The following is a 15,484-nucleotide window of genomic DNA, read 5'->3' as shown; positions in this document are numbered from 1 at the left end:
TATATAAAATGTTATATATTATTTGAGACATCTCCATACTCTGATTCCTTTCATAGTTAGGGTTTCCATTGCTAACGTGGCTACGATTATCACGAAAAAATACGCCAAAGAAAATATACTTCTTTTCCCCCTGACTTTTGCCAGGGATAACTAGCCACCTCACGAACTGGCTAGCCAAAGCCGGGAATTCTGACATTTTCCGGGTCAATTTTCAACAAAATTTTCCAGTTCGCGAACTGATCAATTTCGGGCTTTTGCAGTGCAACATAAATATTTTTTATTCAAATATTCCGAAAACAGGAAATGCTGTAAAAAATTAGAACTGAATGACATTCAAGCAAGTAAAAATGTTGCCATATGATATTTTAAAAACCATCTTATATTCTTAATTTTTGCTGAATAAGCAATGAACCAAAATACGTACAGGGGACAAAAGATAGCACGTTAAATGCTCTATATGCATATTCTGTGTGATTCAATATTCGCTTCTTTTGTTGTACATTTTGAAGGCACTCGAGGGGATTTCCAATGTTCCCATCTCTCCCCACGCGTAACCTTCTTCTGCTATTATCTCAACACAAACTATCCAGTTACTTAATAGCACATTCACTGTTTATCTAAGTTAAGTGAAACGAATTCGAAAAATCGATGTAGTATATCGCTTTTTTTTATTCTATTAAAAATAAACACAAAAAAGTTTCCATGAGCCTCCATTCCAAAAAAAAAAAAAATGTTTTATTTGAAGTTTTCCATATTTGCATATTTCTTCTTCAGGAAGGAGAAAGGTGGGGGGGGGGGGAGGGGCATAAGATTGCTAAAGGATAAAATTCTAGTTGTTGAATTCTGAGCCAGCGGTGGTTACTTGAAGCGATTTCTCTTCCTAACTCGAGATATGGTATTCTAACATAAGTAATCGATTATTTTCTTTCTATTTGAATGGACTCGAAGTAAAAACCGGATAGAAAACGAGTTTTAAGAAATGGAAATGTATCGTTGAAGACTCCGGATAAATATTTTATTTTATAGTTTTTCCTTAGCGCTCACAATTTTCTATATTTTTAATGCTTAGAAATGATTGAGATAGAGGGGGAAAAAAATCAAACCAGATTAAGAAACAAGTTCCAGTTTGTTTGTTTATTTTATTTATTTTTTTTCATTTTTTTAAAGGAAATTTGATTTTACAATAAAGAGATTTTTGATGAAACATTTGAACAAAAAAAACATTAAAAAATAATATGGTATGGTATGGTAAATTGAACAAAAAGAAATAATAGAAAATTGGAAATCACACAAAAATATTACAACAAAAAAATAAAAAACAAAAATCTTTGCGATAAGGAATAAGAATAAGGGATGGTATTTTTCTGAAAAACAAATGCGAGATAAGTTTACACAGAATTTATTACTGCATCAAAGCATGTTTCGAATTGCATTCAGGGGAAAAAGCTGAATTGTTTTTAATAATAAATCATTTTCTTTTCAAGTTTAAAACATTTTATAAATTTTTACGATTTTTTTAAGATCTTTTTTTAATTTAAAAACTTTTAACATTTAATATTTAATATTTTCTTCTTTCACGAATATTCGTATAGTAAACCTATATACCTTCACATACAAATGCAGAGGCCATGCCCAAGGTGGCTGCAAAAATAAAGAATAGGAGAAAAAAATTCGCATATATATATATATGTATTCACATTATATTGATCTTTCGTTTCATATGCATGTGTTTCAGTTATAGGTTTCCTACATTGAGTGAAAAAACATAAACAAACTTGATAAACAAATAATTTTTGAATGTTTAAACTGAGCTCATTACAGAAACCGCTGCGTGTTTGGTGAAACAAGCACGCTTTTGGAAATTTAAAAATTAAATTTTTCTTCACTTACTCAAAGTTTTCGAAGATGAAAAAAAAAATAAATAAATAAAACTGAACTACTGTCAAAAAGTATTAGAACTTGTTATTCTTAAGAAAATGAAATTGTAATCCTTAAACGAAAAACCATTCACAAGGCGTGTTTCTTTTTTTTGGGAAATTTTTTTTTATAGTCGAAGTAGTAGTTTGAAGGGGGAAAAAAAAAAAGAAGCCATTTTTTTTTTTGTTCTTAACATTTTGTTTTTTCTTTTCACCTTTGAGGGAAAAACGAAAAAATCCAATTAAGAACTATGGATTTGGTGTTCAATGCTTTGAACCATTTTCTTTCATAGAAAATGAAGGAACAGATAAAAAGAAAGGTGTTTTTTCGAAGTCTGAAGTTTATATAGCCACAGAATGCTATGATTCGGTAACTGCAATATACACTTCTCTACTTAAATTATATTGAATGCGTTATCTATGTTGTTGTATCTTAGAATAAAGTTAGTTTTATTGCTATACGATTGAAAGCTTCCGATTCAAGACAACAAATTCTTGTTTGATCTTTTATTTATTTGGGCCTTTTTTCTTCCTCAAAGACTTTCTCAGAAATACAATAGTAGCACGTACATAATGTTGTAAGAGTTTTATTATTTGACGAAGATGCAATCTCTTACTTAAGGGGTCTTCAGCATTTTAGGCATGGTGGGCCAAATTGAAACTTTCCACGAGGCCTGCGGACCCCCAACTGTTCATTAGTGCCATCTTAATAGAAGAGGGGCCAGCGGAACACCGAGTTTAACAGGGGTAAAAATACGTACGATGGGGTCTTTTTTTGATATCGTTACCAATCGGTTATTGTTATCTGCATAAAATTTATCAATTTTTAATTTTTTCATCGGATACGCTGTCTAATTTTATTTATTTATCTTTCGTTTGTTCTTATTTTATTTTAGTGTGCTTTGTTCTTTCCGTTCTCTTTTTACTCCAACTGCAACTGAATATTTGGTTGTTGGAAGTGAATAAAAAACCACCCTTTTCGTGGGAAAAACATAGTTAATAACTTTGAAAAATAGAAAACTTAATACACTTGTTATTAGGCTTCAATAAAACAACGTTATATTTTTTCATATATTTAGCCAGATCAAAGTCAAACTAAATTAGTTAATCTTCTATTTATCGAATAAAATCATAACGCTAATTTTTTTTTGTCGGCCAATGGCTGACAAGGTGACAACGAAGATGATCTAATTCCTTCTCCTCACGGTCCGAAAGCAAAAATAATTCATATTCGGTTTTCTGAAAATAAATATACAAAAATAATCCTTCATCATTTTTCCTACAGCGTTTCCGACATTACTTATCTTTTCCTAATCTTTTATTTGATCAAGATTCAAAAAACTTTTGCAGATGCTATAAAGGATTAAGTTTTGAAAACTAGAAGCAACTTTAAAAGGTTTTTTTTTGAAATTTACTGCATTTTTTTTCCAAAAAAGATACAAAAGAAAGATTAAGACCTGAATCCTTTGATCTTTTTCTTCCAATCTTTTATTTGTCTGTTGCTTTTTGTTTTTCCATTTTTTAAAAAAAAAAAATAAATAAAAATAGCTGCAGGGATTGTCTTTGCTGATCCTAATACTGTATTGAACTATGTGGATGAAGCTACTGATGGAACTTATTTGTACTTGACACATGCGATTTCTTTCGTATTTCATTTTATGTCTCGTAACTAAAAGTCGTAGACATTCTTAGCGTACAATTTGAAATTTTTTGCATTAAGGGAAAAAATAAATTTAAAGTCCAAATTATAATTTGCTTTTTTTCTATTCAAATAAACAACAAAAGAAGAAAAAAACTCATTACAGCGTACAGTCTACTTTTAGTTTTGGTGCTTGGCTTTTTTATTAGGGGAAAACTTTGAAGCTGTTCTCTCTGTGAAGCAAAAATCTGCGATTACTGAGATGAAAAACATTTGTTTTGATGTTGTTGAATGACGTCATAAAAACAGAAGTTTGATTTCTGTAAAATCCAGTCTAGAAATGTTGTTGAAACACATCATAAGTTTTTCATGTTTGTGAGTTGGTTCACACATTACGGCTGGAAGTAGGTATCTATTTTTTTGATATTACGCCATTTGTGCTTCTAAATTGAATTAAATTAGTTTATTTAGTTTAATGGGTTATAATTAAATGTAATTCTTATTTAAAAGGCTTTTGACTTGAATGAAATGATAACGCGTGTATCGTCCTCTTCATTCCAGAATCATGAATGAGCAAATTTTCACTTTTTGGATTTATCAGCTGGGATCCCGTATTTTGCTATCTAAGTTTCGTCAGAAACGTGAATGTTTAACCCCTATTGAAACACATGTTACAAAGCATTTTGGGGAAATGACACTCATAGAATAATATCCGTAGAGATACATGTATTTACAGATATCCAATAGTGAAACAATACTTGGCGTATGTAAAATTTTAAAATAGGATTTACAGAATTTACTTTTTTTTATTGTGCCTTGAAATATACGGAGTGTTTCAACATAAGTGTTCGAAAGGAATAAAAATTCTATTGTTCATTTTAATATTAAGAGAAGTTACAAAAAAATGCCTAACAAATACACATCTCCTTCGAGGTTTTCAATATTATATTATACAACCAAAAAAAAAAACCCATCCAAAAAGCAATTCATATATTTGGCCTCATTATATTTTAATAACCTGCCAAATGAAAAAATATAATAAGAAAATGAATTAACAGTTTTCGAAAAATTAGTAATTAATTATATACTAATCTTTTATTCTAATGATAAAAATCTTCTCAGTCCTGGGTATACAGTGTTATCACACCCAGGTCTTTATAATGTATTTATTCGTATATTTTGTTTTAGTACTTGATATTTACTATGAAAGTGTTTGCTACCGCGGAAGAAATTTATGTCGTATACTTTGGACGGAACAAGCGATCCCATGAGTATAATACTGTATATAAAGTTTATATATATATAGAAATGTACATTATGAAAATTTAATTTTTGTCGAAACTCACCAATACCAGCGCCACAGGCAGCTGTAATATGCAGTGAAAAAACATTGTTAAAGTTCCATTTTTAAATGTGAAAAAATTAATTATGTTAACTGGAAAAAGAAAGCAAAAAATATCAACATTGAAAATTTCGAAAAGAAATTCAAAAATGAAAAATTCGAATAGGAATTCAAAATTGAAAAAAAGTCATAGGCAATGTCTAGAGCTCTCATCAGGGGGGGGGGGGACACACACACCCTGACATTGGCTTAACACAGAACGTTTTTGAGAGCATTTCTTGGCCTCCATACCCTAAATAGATGCTCGATCCCCGACGTTCTGCTGCAGTACCATTGAATTCAAAAATCAAAATAAAAAGCCAAACAAATGTTTTTTGTCAAGTAGAAGAAAAAGTAAAGTTACTGTCAAGATAAAAATATATAAAACAGATGCAGAAGGTGCAAGTACATACCATGTGCTAGTCCTAAGTGTGGCGGTTATATTCAAAGTGAACAGTTATAGTTATTGGTGTGAGGAGGAAGTAAGTCCAAGGTTCTTCCTCACACCGTTCGCCAGTGAATACGGCAAGGGGAATTAAGAAATCACCTCTTGTTTATCTTAGTTGATGTAATAGCCATAACTACTTCTGTTACCTTTGTCGGAACGGCTATGTTACTTGTTATTAAATTTCCAGCCACACCAATCCTTTGGGAACACTTCGATATCTGTCTGATATGTGAAGTGGGTTGTATCTGGTCCTTCACTATTCAATGTATATCTTAGTTGATACCATTGCAATGAAAGAATATGTAATATGATATTTGAAGAAAAAAAGTTGAACTGGTGAGCTATTCCTCGAATACCGAAAGTAATTTAGAATTTTTCTGGGGAAGATTGCTAAATAGAGATGTTCAAAGACTCATGTTCTCCATTAAAGCACAATGCCTCTTTGTAATTTCGTAATTCTATTCCGCGAAGATGATTCTCATCGAACTCAACTGGGAGAAGTTTATACGAGTACTTTTCTGAAAGTTGAGTTTGACCTTCGTTCAAAACCTTAACTAGTTACTGGATCGGGCATCCTAATCGAAGACATTCGAACTCCCTGCTGTATTTTATGAGAAAGGATCAAAGTCTCTATAAATAGAAAATAAAATATAAATTCTACGTAGGGTATTGGAAACAAGATGCTAAGACGAGTTTTCTGAGCTTCACCCTACAGTAATGGAAATCACATGAAATGATTAAAAAAAAATAGATTTACGTACTACATATATATACAGAATAAGTCGAAATTGATTTTATGGTCGTTTCCATTAGCTTCATTTCGTTCAGTTCAAACATAATTTCGGTTCTATGTATATCTTTCAGCTTAAATCATAAAATGAACGAAAACATTTTCGGAAGAAAAAAATAAATTTTTATAGCTGAGAAAAAAAAATGAAATTTTTATTAAAAAATTCTATTACTCTTCAAAACCTGACGGCTAGAAAAATATGTTTATAAAAAAAATTAGTTTTGAAACTTGGGAAAAATTGAAGATATGTTTTTTTGAAATATATATGGCACAGTAAAGTGCTTAATCGATAATTATGAATAATCATCAATCGCCTCGGTAAGTTAGATGAATTTCATTGCACATTTACCACTTCTGCCAGCGATTATGCATGATTCCCAAATGAAGTTGGTAAGTTTGATAAATATGGAAATTCTGTATTTATCACTTTTCAAGGTGAACATGCATAATTATTAACCCATGTGTACCCACTGTACGCATTCGAGTACAGTGAGGATTTGGCTTTGTATAATATTTTAGCCATATAGCTAGATGTTGTACATTTCTGCACATGTAGATGGCAACCCTACTCAGAGATTGACATCGAAAAAATTTCCGAAACTCCATTTCTGGTTTAGAAAAGAACTCCTGAAGTTGGTGTATTTCATTATCTCGTGGATACTTTTGTTTTGGAGCAGAGAACTTGTATTTTTTACAACCAATCACGGACCTTTTCCAAATTACCTTCACCGCTTCAAAAAACGAGGAACAGATCATTGCTTTTGTGGTGAAATCGGCACTCCCCTCCATTACTTGACGACATGATAATTAACTGCACATCTAAAGCACATGGCTGTGCCCGCTGCTAAAAATGCCACACTCTGGATCAGAGAGATTTTTAAAAACAAAAGTAGAATAAATAAAGTCAAGAAAGTAATTAGATGGATAGAAGACAATGAAGACAAAGTGATCCCACAGACGCCATATCAACCAATAGCACAAGTACGAACTGCGCCACCTCGCCGTTCACAAAGAAAAAAGAAACTGATCAACTATTAAGAAGACTGACTGATAGCACAAGAACAGTATAATGATCGTGGAAATCGAACGATTTAAATTGAGGATGAAATCGATTATGAATTTTATCGGATTTATTATTGATTTCAATATGCGATTAGGATTTTGTATTCGAATTAAGATTTAATATGGAATATAGGATTATATGCTTGATTTCTGATTGTATACGTAGATTGTGATCTCACAACTGATTTTATACTTAGATTATGCCGCTGTGGTGGTCAAATGGTTATAGTGCCGGACTCGTGATGCGAGGATCCGGGTTCGAACCCCACAGTGGTGGTCGGCTGAAGTTGGTTTTCTGTGGTTCCCAACTTCAAGGCGCAAATGCGAGCCGATCTCCCCGTTAAAAAGTCTCGCCACAGAGAGCAACAGTCCTACAACGGTAAATCATTCAACCATAACACTTCACTCATAGTTAGTAAAACTGGGGGCAGATGACAGCACTACACATAACAAGCATTACACAGAAACAAACTTTACGTCAGGTTGCACTACACGTACACGCACATTCCCGCATGTACCGATTCGTTGGGGGGTTCCGCGGGGGAGGGGGTGCATGTGTGGTGTAGCAGTAGTAGGTAGGGGCTCGGGGACCCATGATGTTCTTAAGTCAGCCACCTCGTTGGGCAATTTGCCTGTTGTGGTGTATTTGTATTATGATTTTATAGTTGTTATGATTGTAATGTATATTTTGTAATGTATGTTTTTTTTATGAATAAATTGCCATAGGTATCCAGTCCGTGAGGACAATATTCATATTATTTTAATAGTTTATATCATGACGTGTACTTATTTTCTATTTCTTGGAGCACTGTTGTTTGATATAAGGCTAAAAATAACGATATGTTTACATCTATATACTTCAATGATTGCGTAAAAAACAATTGCTTACATTTGTAATTCAATTGTATATAGTTAAGTTTTGTCATAAAAGAGTATATATTTCATACAAAACGATTTTTTTTACCAAATTAGTGAGGGAAAAACCGCAGCAGGTAAGTGATGTGAAAAATATTTGCCTACGCTTGAAAATTAGTGTTACTTGAGTGTTTTTAATTTCCTTTTGATTACATATTTCAAATTTACGAAATTCCCCCCAAACCCTCCCCCTCCCTCTTTCACATCGTTTCGCTAAGAGAAAGAGCACTATGATTCAGAATTTCAAAACCAGACGCGTTTTTGCGTTCGAAACACTTCTCTCAAAGTCACCTTTCATAATTAAAAAACCTTTCTCCCATACATGTACAGTACTTGAAAACATATTTTTTTTATAAAACTTAAAAAATGCAACCAATAAGCGTATCGGTTACATTCGAGCGAATGTAACCAATAGGCTTATTGGTTGTTTTTTTTTTTTCAAGTTTTGTAAAGATCTTTTATCATACTTTTATAGTGTAATCCCGTCCTTAGAGAAATTCTTGTATGGTTTCTAAAATTTAGTTCATAAATATTCTAATTTTCTTTATTTTAATAAGTTGTGCGTGAGAACAATCTTTGATAAGATAAATAAAAAATATCGTCTTTCTCTGTGTCTTTTTTGCATTTTATTAGTATCAGTTTATAATTATAAGTACAGAAATAACATAAATAAAATAATATGTTCTACAACATAAAAAGAGGAATTTACGGAAATTAAGATAAATAAATTTGATATCTTTTTACGCATATTTGAAATATATCTTGTAGTACCGTAGCTGAAAAAGTGATACATATTAACACTATTTTTCAAACGAGAAAAATACAGCAGTTTACAAACATTGATTTAGTGGTTTTTCTTGTGTGAAAAATGGAGTTATATTCCGTTAGACAACGTACTAATCAATTGAAATACCTCTACCATCTTTTGTCATAATTTCAAAGACTTCACGAAACTCATTTTCATGCAAATTATGCTAATTTAGACAGTTTTTTTAGCTCCATCCTATGCGCTTTCGAAAGAAGAGGGAATAATGAGACTTTCTTTAAAAAGAACTTCGAGCTGTTATAATTTTTTGTTGATTTATGTCTCATTAATTATTGCAACAGAAATGTTTATGATTAATGTTTTTTCCAAGTTACATATATTTTCTCTATTCAAATAATTTTTTTTTTTGCGAATTGATGACGAAGTAAAAATAATCAACATATGAAAGAAAATGTCAATAATTAAATATTCATATTTGTTTTTTTTTTCAATCTCTCAAACTCTTCGACAATAGCTGAATTAAAAATACATATCTGATTTAGAAGAAATATAGATATTACTTGTTCACCCTCCAATTTAAGTATTTCTATTTTAAATGAAAACACAACAATAATTAATAATAATTGATCATTTTCATAGTATTAAGAATAATTTGGGCCGAATAATTACAGCATTATTTTAGCTTATGAATGATTGTGTTTTAACATGAAAAATATATATTTTTGCAATTGTTGAAGGATGTCAGATGAAAAAGAAACAGAACTTAATTCAATTTTTTTTCGGAGCTCCGAAACAATTCCTAAAACTGAAAGAAAACTAAAATTTACAAAACAGAGAAATATTTTTCTTTGCCCTTCGTTTATCTTGTTTTTTTGCCCCTCATTCCCGATCTTTTTTGGGGAAAAACCATAATTTCATTTTATAAAAGCGAATCTTAACACATTCTGACACAAACACGTCTTTGAGAATTATTAAAGAAAAAGAATAGAAGAAGACTGGTAAAACACAAGAATCTACATTCTGGTATCTGAAAAGGTAGATAGCCGAATAAAGGAAAATTATTTTATATAAAAAGATTGCTCTCTCTGTGATAATTCATTCAAAAAGATTGTAGGAAACATAAACACGAAACAGATTGTTTTAAGGAACGTTATTTGATTTTTCCGAAAGGTGACACAAGCACAAAAATAAGAATTACTTCGCGGGTAATTATCATCTACGCCTACACTATCTGTTTACTTGAATTCGTTTTATATCTAATTTTAAAAGCATCTCAACAATTGAATATTTTATTTGATGGAACTCGACATACAAGTTTTAGCTGCTTCTTTATGAAATTTTATCGTTGATTTCCATTATTGAGAGTGTTTTTTTTACCTATTAATAAAAATTTTCATTTTGTTTCTTTTTATTACATTTTTTGAAATGGAAATGTTTAGTGAAAACAGTGATTATATGCACTGAACAGCCAAAAAAACTGGTACACCTGCCTAATATCGTGTAGGGCCCCCGCGAGCACGCAGAAGTGCCGCAACACGACGTGGCATGGACTCGACTAATGTCTGAAGTAGTGCTGGAGGTAATTCACACCATGAATCCTGCAGGGCTATCCATAAATCCGTAGGAGTAAGAGGGGGTGGAGATCTCTTCTGAACAGCACGTTGCAAGGCATCCCAGATATGTTCAATAATGTTCATGTTTGGGGATTTAGGTGGCCAGCGGAAGTGTCTAAAGTCAGAAGAGTGTTCCTGAAGCCACTTTGTAGCAATTCTGGACGTGTGGGGTGTCGCATTGTCCTGCTGAAATTGTCCAAGTCCGTCGGAATGCACAATGGACACGAATGGGTGCAGGTGATCAGACACGATGCTTACGTACCTGTCACCTGTCAGAGTCGTATCTAGACGTATCAGGGGTCCCACATCACGCTAACTGCACACGCCCCATACCATCACAGATCCACCACCAGCTTGAACAGTCCCCTGTTGACATGTAGGGTCCATGGATTCATGAGGTTGTCTCCATACCCGTACACGTCCATCAGCTCGAAGCAATTGGAACCGAGACTCGTCAGACCAGGCAACGTGTTTCCAGTCCTCAACAGTCCAATGTCGGTGTTGTCGGGCCCAGGCGAGGCGTAAAGCTTTGTGTCGTGCAGTCATCAAGGGTATACGAGTGGGCCTTCGGCTCCGGAAGCCCATATCTATGATGTTTCGTTGAATGGTTCGCACGCTGACACTTGTTGATGACCCAGCATTGAAATCTGCAGCAATTTGCTGAATGGGGTTGCACGTCTGTCACGTTTAATGATTCTCGTCAGTCGTCGTTGGTCCCGTTCTTGCATGATCTTTTTCCGGCCGCAGCGATGTCGTAGATTTAATTTCCCGATATTCACGGTACACTCGTGAAATGGCCGTACGTGAAAATCCAAATTTCATCGCTACCTCGGAGATGCTATGTCCCATCTCTCGTGCGCCGACTTTAACACCACGTTGAAACTCACTTAAATCTCGATAACGTGCCATTGTAGCAGCAGTAACCGATCTAACAACTATGCCACACACTTCACACACTTGTTGTGTTATATAGGCGTTGCCGACAGCAGCGCCGTACTCTGATTGGTTCCATATCTCTTTATTTGCATACGCAAGCCTGTACCAGTTTTTTTGGCTCTTCAGTTTATATACACACACACAAGATAGAGGAAAAATTTACTTCTTAAATGCTTAGAATAATTCACATATAGGATAAGCTTGTTATTACGCATCCGTATTTGTACTTGGGGAATAGATGTTTTCTTTACTGCAGATCAACTGATTGAACGAAGTTGGATTTTTTTTGTAATATACAGGGTGATCCAGAAGTCTTGACATGTTTTGAAAAAAAAAAAAAAAAAAAACTGAAAAAACAACTGTGAAAGATAGAGGCAAACGGCTTAAAGCATTTGAAAGAAAGGTTTAATATTTTTTTTTCTTATTCATTACAAAATTTCTACATGCTCACCTTTGGTGACGCGGAGAATGTAACTCTATATAGAAGCGTTTCTCAACCTCTCTGGGACCTTTAAAGGACCAGTAAAATGTCTGAAACAATTCGACGGTCCACTATTACAAGACATTCCCTTGGTTTTAGTTGTTGTAAAATTTTTTTACACATCTGTCCCGTGTTTTCAAAGATGCTCATTTAAATTTGCAATGTTTACTAAAATTGTAGCTAAATCGTCTGCGGGTTACCTATGCCATCGTCGCAGATCATCCGTCGTCCGCGAACCATCGGTTGAGAAACGCCGCTATATGGCATTTCTGGCCATGTTATTTGTAACATGGGTGTTACAAAGAATGAAAGTAAGGAAGTAAAAATAAGATTGTTGGAAGTAAAGAAAAACTTTTTTTTACAATTTATTTATTTTATTTCTGTTGGGCTGTAGGCAATAAACTTTTTAATTGAATTTGAGAGTTTTTCTATCTTTTCATATATCTGTACTTGCATTAATTGCTAGGTGATCCAAAAGTACCGACCTGATAAAAAAAAAAAATGATGGAGACAAACAGGCTTAAAACATTTAAAGTAATTTTTTTTTTATTCCCATTTATTTTTTAATTCTATCCTTTGTAATAATACACATGCTACGAATAACATTGCAAGAAATGCTATATAGGCTTTATATGCTCGGCGTCACTAAAGATGTGTGTGCGCAAGTAGAAGTTTTGCAGTAAGTAAAAAAATAACTTGGTGACTAATTTTTAAAAAATAGTTATTTCTTAAATACTTTTTTCAAAAGAGGTTAGGACTTTTAGACCACCCTGTGTATATAAATGCATAAATGCAATTACAACCCACGCACATTTACAATTCCACTCTCATTTAAGGATGTAGCAATTTAAAACATTTAAAAGATTACTTTATATCAGGGTGGCCAACCTTTATCCAAGCCGTGAAACAATGTGAACTTTACGATATAACTTTACGAACATTAACAAGCAGACGAGCATTTTCTTCGTTTATGCAGAATATTATTCGGCTGTCCTGTTAGTTTCGTGAAAATGTCCAGTTTGTAACTCTTTTGAGTTCTAAATTGTTTTTGTTTTTGAGTCACAATTTCGATTATCGCAATGCAGATTCTGTATGTACGTATATCGGTATAAGTTCATCTTATCTACACCATGTTGGACATAGACACCAAAACCTGATGACTCAGGGTGCTTGGGCACCCCCCCCCCATCCAATAAACTTTGTAAGAGGACTTAGCGCCCCTCCCCCAAGAATTCATGGATACACAATGTAATTCTACAATACATACCTCCCCATGTGGACGATTCTGAATCTTGTACACGTGGGACGTCCAGCAACTATGAACAAAAATGAAAAACCGCACAGAAGCGCATTAAATAGAAAGTCATCACATAGTTATTGTTTTAAGAGTGCATACCATACTAAATATAGGGTTGGCAGCCTACAAGACCATCATTCATATGAAAAAGGATGTTAAGAAGTTGAGGAGAATATCTTTAATTGAAAAATGAATTTCTTTAATTTTTTTTAAAGTGTTCACGTGCCACGGGTTGACCGCCCCTGGCTTATATACAGGGCATTTAAAAATAGTCTTTTAATGCCTTCTGTCACAGAACAATCTCGAATGCTTCAGGAAGCATCATGATTTCCACGAATAACGGGTTTAAGATAATTTTTTCTAGACCGGAGTTTTATTTGTCTCATTCCCTCTTCTCTGAAAATAAATATATATCCTATCACCCCCTTTACCAAGTCAACCCATAAGATATCAAGTTGTATCTACAGTTTCTACCAACCCACTCCCAAAGGGCGATACCGCTCATTTTTCGAAGCACTGCTGTAGATATTCTGTGAGAACCAGTTTGTCACAATGCAAGTCATTTTATTGCACCAAATTTTTAAAATCAATTAATAAAAATTACTTCGGTTAATAACGGCCGAAGTATTCGAAGTCCTACTATATTTCAAACTTGAATAAAATAACTTCGTTGTTCAGCGAAAAATGATAATTAGTCTAAAAGCAAAAAACCTTTCTTACCCATGGAAATAGGCTTAACACGTATTAAAAAACAAAACTCAGAATATCGAAGTGTTTAAAGTTACAAAATGTATTAAAAACATCATTATGTATGGCATTATATCAAGTCTTTCAAACTAAGAAAAAAGAGTAATAAATGAAGGTTTTTTGAAGAAAATTATCAAAAATTTCTAAAACAGAAGCGATATTAAAAAGAAATAAAAAAGTTGTTTAGCGTCACAGCATTTTTTTTTTCTTTAAAATCCGTGGACTTTTCACAACAAAAAATTAAATTGTTTGAAAGAGATTAACAATTTCCTAAAGATAACATTTTTATGAAATTAAGATGATGATAGAATTTCAACTTTTTATTTCAAAGAAATTTAAAAAAAATTATCATATCATTTCGACGGAGAGGTTCTCGGAAAACCTCATAGAATTTCAGATAAGCCAAATAGTGATGTGTATATATATAAAAGACATGCTTAGAAAGTTAACAAAATGTTCAAAATTCTTTATCAGATTAAATTCCAGCGAAATCAGCAGCAACTTAATAAGTAGAGGTATTATTTTACAACTCTTGCTGCAATAAAAGGAACGTGCATTTCATAGTTGAAATGCAAAGAAAGATACGTTGAAACAAGTAAAATAAATTTTCCAGAGAAATTCTGGAAAATGAAATTCCTTGTTATTTTTATTCTCTATATGCAGATGCTTATCTTGTCACTCGGTTTAAAATTTAAATTATAAAAAGGATTAAAAAATACAACTTCATAGCAGTACTATAAAAACATGAAAAATTATACATTTTCGAACAAGAAAAAGGTTTAAAAAGGCTGTCCCAAATTGTTTGCACAGTGGATATTTTTGCAACTGTTTTCTTTAGAAACATAATTTCTATTACAAAATGTTTTTTTCAAATAACATACTGTTACTCAAAATATCTTAAATTTCCTAAGAAGTCGTATACATAAAAATTAACTTTTTATGTAGACCCTGTATGATAAAACTTTTAATTAGCGAAATGTAATTGGGGCTCTGAGAAGTAATTTACAATCGCTTATATTTAAATGCAATATTAACGGAGATATTTGACTTCGAAGTTCTTCAGCATTTGCTGAAGAACGCCTATGAAGTTCGCCTATGATTGCGGGCGTGGTTCATAAACTGTGTGAAACGTGAATTAAATTCAAAGTTGTAAAAATTCTCTGAAATTGTCAGAATAATTGTCAAAAAATGTAATTGTTATTTTTTTCGCACAAAAAAAAAGAAAAGAAAAAAAAGTTGAGTCCAATTTTACTTGTGTACAGTCCCTAAAAACGGCAACTTTTATGCTAATCAAAACTTTCCAACACAGTGATAAGTTCTCAAAACTTATAAACAGGGGAAAAACTTTAAATGGTGGTAGCGCAAAAAAAAAAAAAAATTGATTTTTTAATTTTTAATTTTGTTTTTGTGTGTACTACCACCTCTTAAAGTTTTCCCATCTTTTCTGAGTCACCCTGTATATTTAATATTTCGATGAATGTTACAATTGAAAA

The sequence above is a fragment of the Pholcus phalangioides genome, unplaced genomic scaffold (assembly GCF_987345545.1).
Source record: "Pholcus phalangioides strain wild (caught in Gottingen) unplaced genomic scaffold, Ppha-v1.0 ptg000015l_1, whole genome shotgun sequence".
Classification (NCBI taxonomy): domain Eukaryota; kingdom Metazoa; phylum Arthropoda; class Arachnida; order Araneae; family Pholcidae; genus Pholcus; species Pholcus phalangioides.
Note: the sequence above shows the minus strand (reverse complement) of the source record.